This window comes from Symphodus melops, assembly GCF_947650265.1.
Source record: "Symphodus melops genome assembly, contig: scaffold_214, whole genome shotgun sequence".
NCBI classification, from domain to species: domain Eukaryota; kingdom Metazoa; phylum Chordata; class Actinopteri; order Labriformes; family Labridae; genus Symphodus; species Symphodus melops.
The window spans coordinates 15001-26884 of NW_027636486.1; positions in this window are offsets into that span (position 1 = coordinate 15001).

Sequence of the window (11884 nt, forward strand, 5' to 3'; positions counted from 1 at the left end):
CAGAAGAAGGACTGACGAGGAGGACAGATGAGGAGAACAGACACTGAGGATAGAAGGTGGAGGACAGACAAGGAGGACAGAAGGAGGACAGATGAGGAGAACAGACGAGGAGGATAGAAGGTGGAGGACAGACGAGGAGGACAGAAGGAGAACAGACAAGGAGGACAGAAGGAAGACAGATGAGGAGAACAGACGAGGAGGACAGAAGTATAACATACAAGGAGGACAGAAGGAGGACAGAAGGAGAACAGAAGGAGAACAGACAACGAGGACAGAAAGTGGAGGACAGACTAGGAGGACAGAAGGAGGACAGACGAGGAGAACAGAAGTATAACATACAAGGAGGACAGAAGGAGGACAGGCGAGGAGGACAGAGGAGGACCGAAGGAGGACAGACAACGAGGACAGAAAGTGGAGGACAGACTAGGAGGACAGAAGGAGGACAGACGAGGAGAACAGAAGGAGGACAGACGAGGAGAACAGAAGGAGAACATACGAGGAGGACAGAAGGAGGACAGACGAGGAGAACAGAAGGAGAACATACGAGGAGGACAGAAAGTGGAGGACAGACGAGGAGAACAGAATGAGGACAGATGAGGAGAACAGACGAGGAGGACATAAGGAGGACAGACGAGGAGGACAGAAGAAGGACAGACGAGGAGGACAGACGAGGAGGACAGCTGGATGCAGGATGCTCTGTTAGACCTCCTGGTTCTATAAAGACGGACTCAACATGTCAACGTCCCCATGTGATTAATGTGGGCTCAGAGGGAGAGCAGGACAGGGGAAAAAACAACCCTCTTCTCCTCTCTCTCTTTTCTCCAAAGAATCTAAATCCATCTGAAATGATTAAATTAGTTTTGGTCATAAATATTGATATTTCTTAATAACACCATGTAAACTCTTTTCTGTGTTTTTTGAAAGCAGCAGTCGTGGATCTAAATAAACGAGTTAGACGGGTATGACTGCGATTTGGATTCTTTGTGGGTCGTCTGTTATGAATGCGCAGCTGCAGGCTGCTGTCAGGAAAACAGACACACATGTTTGAAATATGGGAGACGTTTCTCTGAGAGGAGGTATTTAATAAAAGACTGCTCAGATACACGGAACCTTTTAGGCGACTAAAGTGGATCCAGACTAGAGGTGAGGCTTTGGACTTTAGACCTGACACTCAACCTTTGTTCAGGCTGCTGCTAAAATAAGCTAGGCCTGCTTTGATCTCAGTTAGCTGAAATTATGAGTGTGATGCTAAGCTATATGAGTCTAATGCTATGCTAAGCTATACATGATTTGATTTCTGATAACTTAATCACACTTTCACTTTTAAAGTGCGTCAGGGGTTTATTGTCATAGTCGGGAAAAGAGAGGTCCATTAAAAAGGCAAAAGGGGCCCACATCCCCATGTCGATCCCCACTTTGTCTCTCCCTGATTTATGTCTCTGTCCATTGTCCCCTCTCTATAATGAAGGCACAAAATAAATCAGACAGACAGACAGACAGAGAGACAGACAGACAGACAGACAGAGAGACAGACAGACAGACAGAGAGACAGAGAGACAGACAGACAGACAGAGAGACAGAGAGACAGACAGACAGACAGAGCTTTTCAGGAGATTTCCCGTTTGCTCAAAATGTAATTTACAAGTGTAAAAAAGTTTTCAGTGAGACTGAGCACAGGTTGGTGTGAAAGTGAAGCTCTGAGAGGAGATACTAAGGCATTGTCTGAAATGAGTTTAAATATAAGACTTTATTTCATTTTCATAATATAAAATAACATTTTGAGCTGAAAGAGGCTTTATGCATGATGTCATCATATTTACTGTTTGTCACAGTTCTGTCCTCAGAGCAGCTTTAATGTTCCTCCTCTGCTGCTGCTTCTTCCTCTGCACAGGTCTTCATCCATCCTCCTCCTCAGTCCACCTCCATTCTCCTCCTCAGTCCACTTCCTCCATCATCGTCCTCCTCCATTGTCTTCCTCCTCCTCAGTCCCCCTCCATCCTCCTCAGTCCTCTTCCTCCATCCTCCTCCTCAGTCCTCTCCCTCGTTCTCAGTCCTCCTCATCGCTCCAGTCCTCCTCCATCCCGCCAGCAGCTTCAGGTATCCGTGACGACAAAGAGTCCATGACTCAGCTGCAGGTCAGGATCAGCAGCAGCCCTCAAAGAGACAGACTCTCAGGATGCTATGAGGACAAATAAAATCACATTATTGACATAAATAAATGAAAACTATTATTATTATTACTTCCTGTCCAGTGTCTCTGGCTGGTTAAGGAGTTGATTTACCCTAACCATAACCCTGGACTACCCTGGATTACAGGGTCATTAAAGAAACAAACACTTGCCCAAACTGGTGGCCCAATGAGCTTGGGTTATCCAACAGGTCTCCTGACATGTTGGATAAAAGTGTCAGAGGACTTTTTATATGAGAGGACATTTCTTTCTCACATATTTCTGAATGTATGGAGGTCATGCAGGTGAACGGACAACAGAGGTGTACACAGGTATACGGAGTATATGCACAGGTATCTTATAAACATTAATTGTTAATGACTTTTTTTTCATATTTATTTTTATTTACAACAATGTGACAAGCAGGTATACAAGTGTACTTTCAGACCACGACATCAACTACAATCTACACATCTGTCAGACCACCACATCAACCACAATCTACACATCTGTCAGACCAACACATCAACCACAATCTACACATCTGTCAGACCAACACATCAACCACAATCTACACATCTGTCAGACCAACACATCAACCACAATCTACACATCTGTCAGACCAACACATCAACCACAATCTACACATCTGTCAGACCAACACATCAACCACAATCTACACATCTGTCAGACCACCACATCAACCACAATCTACACATCTGTCAGACCAACACATCAACCACAATCTACACATCTGTCAGACCACCACATCAACCACAATCTACACACCTGTCAGACCACCACAACAACCACAATCTACACATCTGTCAGACCACCACAATCTACACATCTGTCAGACCACCACATCAACCACAATCTACACATCTGTCAGACCACCACATCAACCACAATCTACACACCTGTCAGACCACCACATCAACCACAATCTACACATCTGTCAGACCAACACATCAACCACAATCTACACATCTGTCAGACCACCACAATCTACACATCTGTCAGACCAACACATCAACCACAATCTACACATCTGTCAGACCACCACATCAACCACAATCTACACATCTGTCAGACCACCACAATCTACACATCTGTCAGACCACCACGATCTACACATCTGTCAGACCACCACATCAACCACAATCTACACATCTGTCAGACCACCACAATCTACACATCTGTCAGACCACCACAATCTACACATCTGTCAGACCACCACATCAACCACAATCTACACATCTGTCAGACCAACACATCAACCACAATCTACACATCTGTCAGACCACCACATCAACCACAATCTACACATCTGTCAGACCACCACAGCAGACACAAGCAAGCTTTTTGTGATCAACTGGTTAACAAATGTTGCCAACGAACGAACAAGTGCAGGAAACTTAAATTCCAAATTAATTCAATTCAAAAAACTTTATTTGTCCCCGGGGGGCAATTCAAGGGCACGCAGAGCAGTAAATGAACAACAGTGCAACTATGGTAAAAAATTTAACCAAGATAAAAGTCAACAAAGAATAAAGTGTCAAAGAAGAATAAGTGTCAAGAGTTTTAGTACAAAGTTAGAAAACAAAACTACAAAGTTAGATACAAGGAACAGCAGAGAGTAAAGTGTAACTTTAATTGCTTTTTGTTGTGTAATCTGTGATGTAACCTTTACTGTAATTCGACCTTGGTACGTATCTAAGAACTTTTCTGAAATAAAATGAAACTGATTTTCAAAGATTGAATGAAGCTCACTAATCCCGATGTCACCCTGTGGTTCTGTAATTCTGTACCTGGTTGGCTGGTTGTAGGTGTGGACTGTGGATGTTCCTCAGCTGCGTACTGGTCCTGACAGTCCCAGTTGAGGGGGGCAGAGTTCTCACTCATCAGACTCATGTACATCCTGATCACAGAGCGAACCTTCTTGAGAGCCTCCTTAGGAGAACTCTGCTCAATCCTCAGGAACCGGACCGGACTGTCCTGGAACACAGAACAATATCAATCAATACATCACTCAATTAAACAAGCAGTCAGTCAATCAATCTATCAATCCATCAATCACAGCTCTTAAAACAAATGAGGAAATCAGTGGGTGTGGATGACCAAACCATGGATGGAGGTGTGATTTAATGGAAATTTGTGTTGCAATGTGATTCTGACCCTGCGGTTCTTCAACATATTTACACATTGCATCAAAGGATTTAAAGTCACACAATGTTCAGATTCCAGAGGGTATAAACATTTCTAAATAATACCCGATTACTTGAATTTCAAAACCAAAGCGTTATAAAACTATGTCATAATGAACTCTCCTTTTAAAAGTCAAGATATCATGTGTCAATATCAAAACTACATATTTCAGAGTAGTTGTACGTCAGTGTTTATAACAGATGCAATTCTTCCTCTGCAGGAGGAGACACAGGTAGGAATATACCAACTTCTTCAGACACTGCTGCACACAAGACAGTAAGCTGAGCGCTGTACAGCTGCAGACAGTGTCACAACATGTGCCCAAAGCCCAAAAGTTCCAAGTCTCTCCAGCTCTGAGTGTAAAGTTTCAAGTCTCTCCAGCTCTGTTTGTAAAGTTTCAAGTCTGTCCAGCTCTGTTTGTAAAGTTTCAAGTCTCTCCAGCTCTGAGTGTAAAGTTTCAAGTCTCTCCAGCTCTGTTTGTAAAGTTTCAAGTCTCTCCAGCTCTAAGTGTAAAGTTTCAAGTCTCTCCAGCTCTGAGTGTAAAGTTTCAAGTCTCTCCAGCTCTGTTTGTAAAGTTTCAAGTCTCTCCAGCTCTGAGTGTAAAGTTTCAAGTCTCTCCAGCTCTGAGTGTAAAGTTTCAAGTCTGTCCAGCTCTGTTTGTAAAGTTTCAAGTCTCTCCAGCTCTGAGTGTAAAGTTTCAAGTCTCTCCACCTCTTTGAGTAAAGTTTCAAGTCTCTCCAGCTCTGAGTGTAAAGTTTCAAGTCTCTCCAGCTCTGAGTGTATAGTTTCAAGTCTGTCCAGCTCTGAGTGTAAAGTTTCAAGTCTCTCCAGCTCTGAGTGTAAAGTTTCAAGTCTCTCCAGCTCTTTGAGTAAAGTTTCAAGTCTCTCCAGCTCTGAGTGTAAAGTTTCAAGTCTCTCCAGCTCTGAGTGTATAGTTTCAAGTCTGTCCAGCTCTGAGTGTAAAGTTTCAAGTCTCTCCAGCTCTGAGTGTAAAGTTTCAAGTCTCTCCAGCTCTGAGTGTAAAGTTTCAAGTCTCTCCAGCTCTGAGTGTAAAGTTTCAAGTCTCTCCAGCTCTGAGTGTATAGTTTCAAGTCTCTCCAGCTCTGAGTGTAAAGTTTCAAGTCTCTCCAGCTCTGAGTGTAAAGTTTCAAGTCTCTCCAGCTCTGAGTGTATAGTTTCAAGTCTCTCCAGCTCTGAGTGTATAGTTTCAAGTCTCTCCAGCTCTGAGTGTAAAGTTTCAAGTCTCTCCAGCTCTGAGTGTATAGTTTCAAGTCTCTCCAGCTCTGAGTGTATAGTTTCAAGTCTCTCCAGCTCTGAGTGTAAAGTTTCAAGTCTCTCCAGCTCTGAGTGTATAGTTTCAAGTCTCTCCAGCTCTAATTGTAAAGTTTCAAGTCTCTCCAGCTCTAATTGTAAAGTTTCAAGTCTCTCCAGCTCTGAGTGTAAAGTTTCAAGTCTCTCCAGCTCTGTTTGTACAGTTTCAAGTCTCTCCAGCTCTAATTGTAAAGTTTCAAGTCTTTCCAGCTTTTTGAGTAAAGTTTCAAGTCTCTCCAGCTCTGAGTGTAAAGTTTAAAGTCTCTCCAGCGCTGACTGTAAAGTTTCAAGTCTCTCCAGCTCTGAGTGTAAAGTTTCAAGTCTCTCCAGCTCTGTTTGTACAGTTTCAAGTCTCTCCAGCTCTAATTGTAAAGTTTCAAGTCTTTCCAGCTTTTTGAGTAAAGTTTCAAGTCTCTCCAGCTCTTTGAGTAAACTCTGAAGTTTCTCCAGCTCTGTGTGTAAAGCTTAAAGTCTCTCCAGCTCTGAGTGTAAAGTTTAAAGTCTCTCCAGCTCTGAGTGTAAAGTTTAAAGTCTCTCCAGCTCTGTGTGTAAAGTTTAAAGTCTCTCCAGCTCTGTGTGTAAAGCTTAAAGTCTCTCCAGCTCTGAGTGTAAAGTTTAAAGTCTCCCTAACCCTTTCAGAGGTTGTCCTGCAGTTATTGACATGATAATTAAATAAAGCTCCAGAATCTAGGATAACATGTAGCGGCTGCTCTGTCTGACAGGATGACAAAACGTCTTTGGTTTCTTTAAGCAGAAAAACAAGAGATTTACAGTTTTTTAAAAAGAAATACGAATTTCAGAACAAATGATGTAATGAGGTATATTTTTTTCAATCTTTATTTAACCAGGTAATCAACCCATTGAGATCTAGATCTCTTTCACAAGGGTGACCTTGCCAAGAGGACAGCAGCATGCGTCATGATAATAGTACATATGTATAGTTCAATCGTATTTAGATAGTAAAAAGGTGCTGGATCCAATCTATTAGGTCCCAGATCTTGTTCCAGCAGGATCTGTGCTCTACTGTCTGCAGAGTGAAGCTCTCACCTCCAACTCCTCGTTGATCTCAGGGACGCAGCCCTGTGAGTACAGGTGGAAGATGACTGTTTCCAATGTGTTGACGTATCTTCTGTTGTCTGAACTCTGGACATAATGGAAATGTGTGCTGAGGAGATCGAGGATGTGTGGGAACGCTGCTTTAACACAACACACTTTACTCTGAAACAGAAGAAGAACAAGACAGCCTTAAACACAGCTCTTCTTCTGTGCTCAGGTGGGATCATTTAGGAGTTAATGAGCAGCGTTCATCTGAGGCAGATTCTTCCAGTAAATTCTGCCATTCATGAAAAAGGTCATAAATCCATTTTAGATCTCATTTAAGTCTCTTCAGTCAGAACTTATACATCAACAAGCTTTGATTTGAATGTTTCATGATAACCGCTAACAGCTATCTCACAGACATTCAACTCTTTAATTTGATGTCCTCCAGCTTAGCTTTGTAGTTTGAGGTCAAAGGAAGATTTAAATGTCCTGATGTATCTCTGCTATTGTTAGCAGGTGTATGTGGTTCATGTCTTTGGTTTTTATTCCATTGAAAGCTAATGATCAGACAGAGGAATTCACCAGAGCTGATGAAAAAAGTAAGACCTGGTTTTTATAGAAACATGATCACTCAGACTGTCAGCTTCCTTTCAGAAACTCACCAGACTGAGACACTCTGTGAACGGGTAGATGATGAAACAGCTGTGATCCAACTGGTTATCAATCTGTGGAGGAAACATCACAAAGGTAATTTCACTTTCAGCTCAAAGGTTAATGTTAACCAGCTCTACTCCCCCCCCCCCCCCCCCCCCCCCCCCCCCCTCTGGATGATGATCTATCTATCTATGCCATCCACCTCTGAACCCAATCCGCTGGAGGTGGTGTCCATTTCAGGACAAACAATCTAAGGCAGCCGAGTTCTCTGGACTGTCAGAGCCGTTGAGTTCTCGAAACAGCCGTGGTCACCAGAGGTTGGTGAGTTTCAACCTCCTGGCACCTCTCAGCTCACTTCAACTTGGACACTGAAAGAAACACTACAGGAGCTTGTATTATTGCAAAATTGCACCAGCATGTGGACTTTCCTACTTGAGGTAACAACACCCTGGACATGGTTTACTAACCCTAACCCCCACATCAGACTCTCTGACCACATCACTGTCATGCTGAAACCTGCATACAGGCCGAAAGTGAAACTCACTAAACCGGTTCAGAAACAAATTTGTGTGTGGCCAGAGGGGGGCTCCTCTGTGCTAAAGGACTGCTTTGACACCACACACTGGGAGATGATTAAGCAGGCAGCAACATGTAATAATCAGACAGACATTGATGAGTACACATACACAGTACCTTCTTACATCAGGAAATACATAGAGGATGTAACCCTCAGCAGAACCATCACCATCAGGGTTACCTGGAAGCCATGACTGCCTGAGAAATGCTGCCTTCAGAGCAGGGGACAAAACTGGTCTGAGAACAGCAAGAGCCAACCTGTCCCATGGCATCAGGAAAGCAAAGTGAAGGTCCACTTAAAAAATAACCATCCGGGATCATCGGTGGCGCAGCGGTAGTGCGCGCGATCCCATGTATTGAGGCTATAGTCCTCGCGCGCGGGCGGCCCGGGTTCGCGTCCGGCCTGTGGCCCATTTCCCGCATGTCTCTCCCCACTCTCTCTCCCCCTTTCCGACTCTATCCACTTTCCTCCCTCTATAATAAAGGCATAAAAGGCCCAAAATAAATCTTTAAAAAAAAAAAAAAAAATAACCATCCACTTCAAAGACACCAGACACACAGAGTCAGTGGCAGGGTATCCAGGCCATCACAGACTACAAACCCTCGCCACAGACCTGTGACATCAACGTCCCTCTGCTCAACAACCTCAAGGAGCTTCATCAAAAACAACAGGACACCACAAAAGAACCCCCCCTCCCCCCTACTATCAGGCTTTGTGCGAGCCTGAAGAAAACACTCTCAACCATTAACACCCGCAAGGCTGCAGGCCCAGACAACATTCCTAGTCTTGTACTAAAGGACTATGCGGAAGAGCTTAAAGATGTTTTCACTGACATCTTCAACACCTCTCTTCCTGCATGTTTCAAGACCACCACCATCATAGCTGTGCCAAAGAAGTCCTCTCCATCCTGCTTCAATGACTGTCATCCTGTCACATTAACTCCCATCCTCATGAAAGGCTCATCATGTCACACATTAAGTCCATCCTTCCCACAAATCTAGACCCGTTCAAGTTTGCATACCAAGCCAACCGATCCACTGAGGATGCAATCTGTTCTGCCCTCCACCTGGCTCTCTCCCACCTAGACACCAAGAACTCTTATGTCAGAATGCTGTTCATAGACTTTAGCTCAGCATTCAACACCATCGTACCACAACAGCTCATCGGGGGACTGGACCTCACTTCATCCCTCTGTAATTGGTTGGTGGACTTCCTCAGTGAGACGCCATAAGAACTACGGGTCGGCAACAACATCTTGAGCATTATCATACTAATCACGGGAGCCTGCAAAGGATGTGTGCTCAGTCCCTTCAGCCTGCTGACCCCTGCACACTGTCCTTCAGCACCAATCACATTGTAAAGTTTCCAGACGATACAACTGTTGTGGGTCTCATTTCTAACAACAATGACACTAAAGAAAGGAGGTCAGCAATCTTACAATGGGCAAGACCAAAGAGACAGTTGACGACTTCCTGAAAGGCCGCACCCACCACTCACCATCAACGGCTCTGCTGTGGAGAGAGTGAGTCACACTAACTTTCTGGAGGTGCACATCAGCGAGGACCTCTCCTGGTCCAGAAGCAGCAGAGGTCAAGAAAGGACAGCAGCGACTCTACTTCCTCCGCAAGCTGAAGAAGGCGAGAGAAGCCATCAAGACCCCCCCTCTAATTATGTGAAACTTTTACAGGGAGAACATCCAGATCCCCCACCCATCATGTGCTTCTTCCACAGGGGCGCCCTCAAAATACCCCCACCCATGTGTACCTTCTACAGGGAGACCATCCAGAGCCCCCCCACCCATCATGTGCACCTTCTACAGAGAGACCATCCAGAGCCCCCCCACCCATCATGTGTTCCTTCTACAGAGAGACCATCCAGAGCCCCCCCACCCATCATGTGTTCCTTCTACAGGGGGACCATCCAGAGCCCCCCCACCCATCATGTGTTCCTTCTACAGAGAGACCATCCAGAGCCCCCCCACCCATCATGTGTTCCTTCTACAGGGGGACCATCCAGAGCCCCCCCACCCATCATGTGTACCTTCTACAGGGAGACCATCCAGACCCCCCACCCATCATGTGTACCTTCTACAGGGAGACCATCCAGACCCCCCACCCATCATGTGTACCTTCTACAGGGAGACCATCCAGACCCCCCACCCATCATGTGTACCTTCTACAGGGAGACCATCCAGACCCCCCACCCATCATGTGTACCTTCTACAGGGAGACCATCCAGACCCCCCACCCATCATGTGTACCTTCTACAGGGGGACCATCCAGAGCCCCCCCACCCATCATGTGTACCTTCTACAGGGAGACCATCCAGACCCCCCACCCATCATGTGTACCTTCTACAGGGGGACCATCCAGAGCCCCCCCACCCATCATGTGTACCTTCTACAGGGGGACCATCCAGAGCCCCCCCACCCATCATGTGTACCTTCTACAGGGAGACCATCCAGACCCTCCCCCACCCATCATGTGTACCTTCTACAGGGGGACCATCCAGAGCCCCCCACCCATCATGTGTACCTTCTACAGAGGGACCATCCAGAGCCCCCCCACCCATCATGTGTACCTTCTACAGGGGGACCATCCAGACCCCCCACCCATCATGTGTACCTTCTACAGGGGCACCATCCAGAGCCCCCCACCCATCATGTGTACCTTCTACAGGGGGACCATCCAGAGCCCCCCACCCATCATGTGTTCCTTCTACAGGGGGACCATCCAGAGCCCCCCCACCCATCATGTGTTCCTTCTACAGGGAGACCATCCAGAGCCCCCCCACCCATCATGTGTACCTTCTACAGGGGGACCATCCAGAGCCCCCCCACCCATCATGTGTTCCTTCTACAGGGGCACCATCGAGACCCCCCCAATAATGTGAACCTTTTACAGGAGGACCATTGAGACCCACCCCACTAATTGTGCACCTTCTACAGGGGCGCCATCCAAACCCCCCCCCTCCCCCCAATAATGTGAACCTTTTAGAGGAGGACCATTGAGACCCACCCCCCTAATTATGTGTACCTTCTACAGGGGCGCCATCCAGACCCCCCACCCATCATGTGTTCCTTCAACAGGGGGATGATCCAGAGCCCCCCCCCTAATTATGTGTACCTTCTACGCGGGCGCCATTCAGACCCCCCGCCCATCATGTGCTTCTTATACAGGGGGGCCATTGAAAGCATCCTGACCAGATGCATCACTATGTGCTACAGAAACTGGACCGCCAACAACCAAAAGACCCTGCAACACCCCCCTCCCTCATGAGTCCCCCCCCCTTTTCCCTGGCACCCCCAGCTCTGGACATGGAACCTCAGCCCTCATCCTGGAGCCCTTCTCCCCTCCTCTCTCTGTATCTCTCGTCCCAGCAGCAGACACCTGAAGGCTCAGACTGTTCCTCCTCCTCATCAGTCACTTTAAAAACAAATATTATGATTTCTCTAAGTTAGAGTCTTACATTTATTTACATGTGCTTAAAACAAGTGCATGCACATTTGTTGTTGCTGCTTTTTATCCTTTAAAATCTTTCTACTGTTTCTACACTGTGGCTCAGAGGCTTCCAGCACATGATGACCTTGACCTTGACCTTTAACCATTTCAACAAACTGCTGCGTTCCAGCACGGATTAGATTGCTGGTGTTTCAATCACAGCCAGCTGACACATGATGGATGAACTCATGGACACAATCAGACTTTGTGAAGAAGGACGTTTTACGCCTAGAGAATTCTTTTAGGAGAATTAGAAACCCAACATTACGTTTTACATTTAAATACTTGGTGACACTTTACAGATCTGCACATTTCCTTGTAATTAGACAAACTTTTTTATCATTTCTTTAAAATTATCCCTGAATTTCATGATTATTTGGAGAAATGTAACGTGTGACCTCTTTGAAATAACGCCTGAATTTACT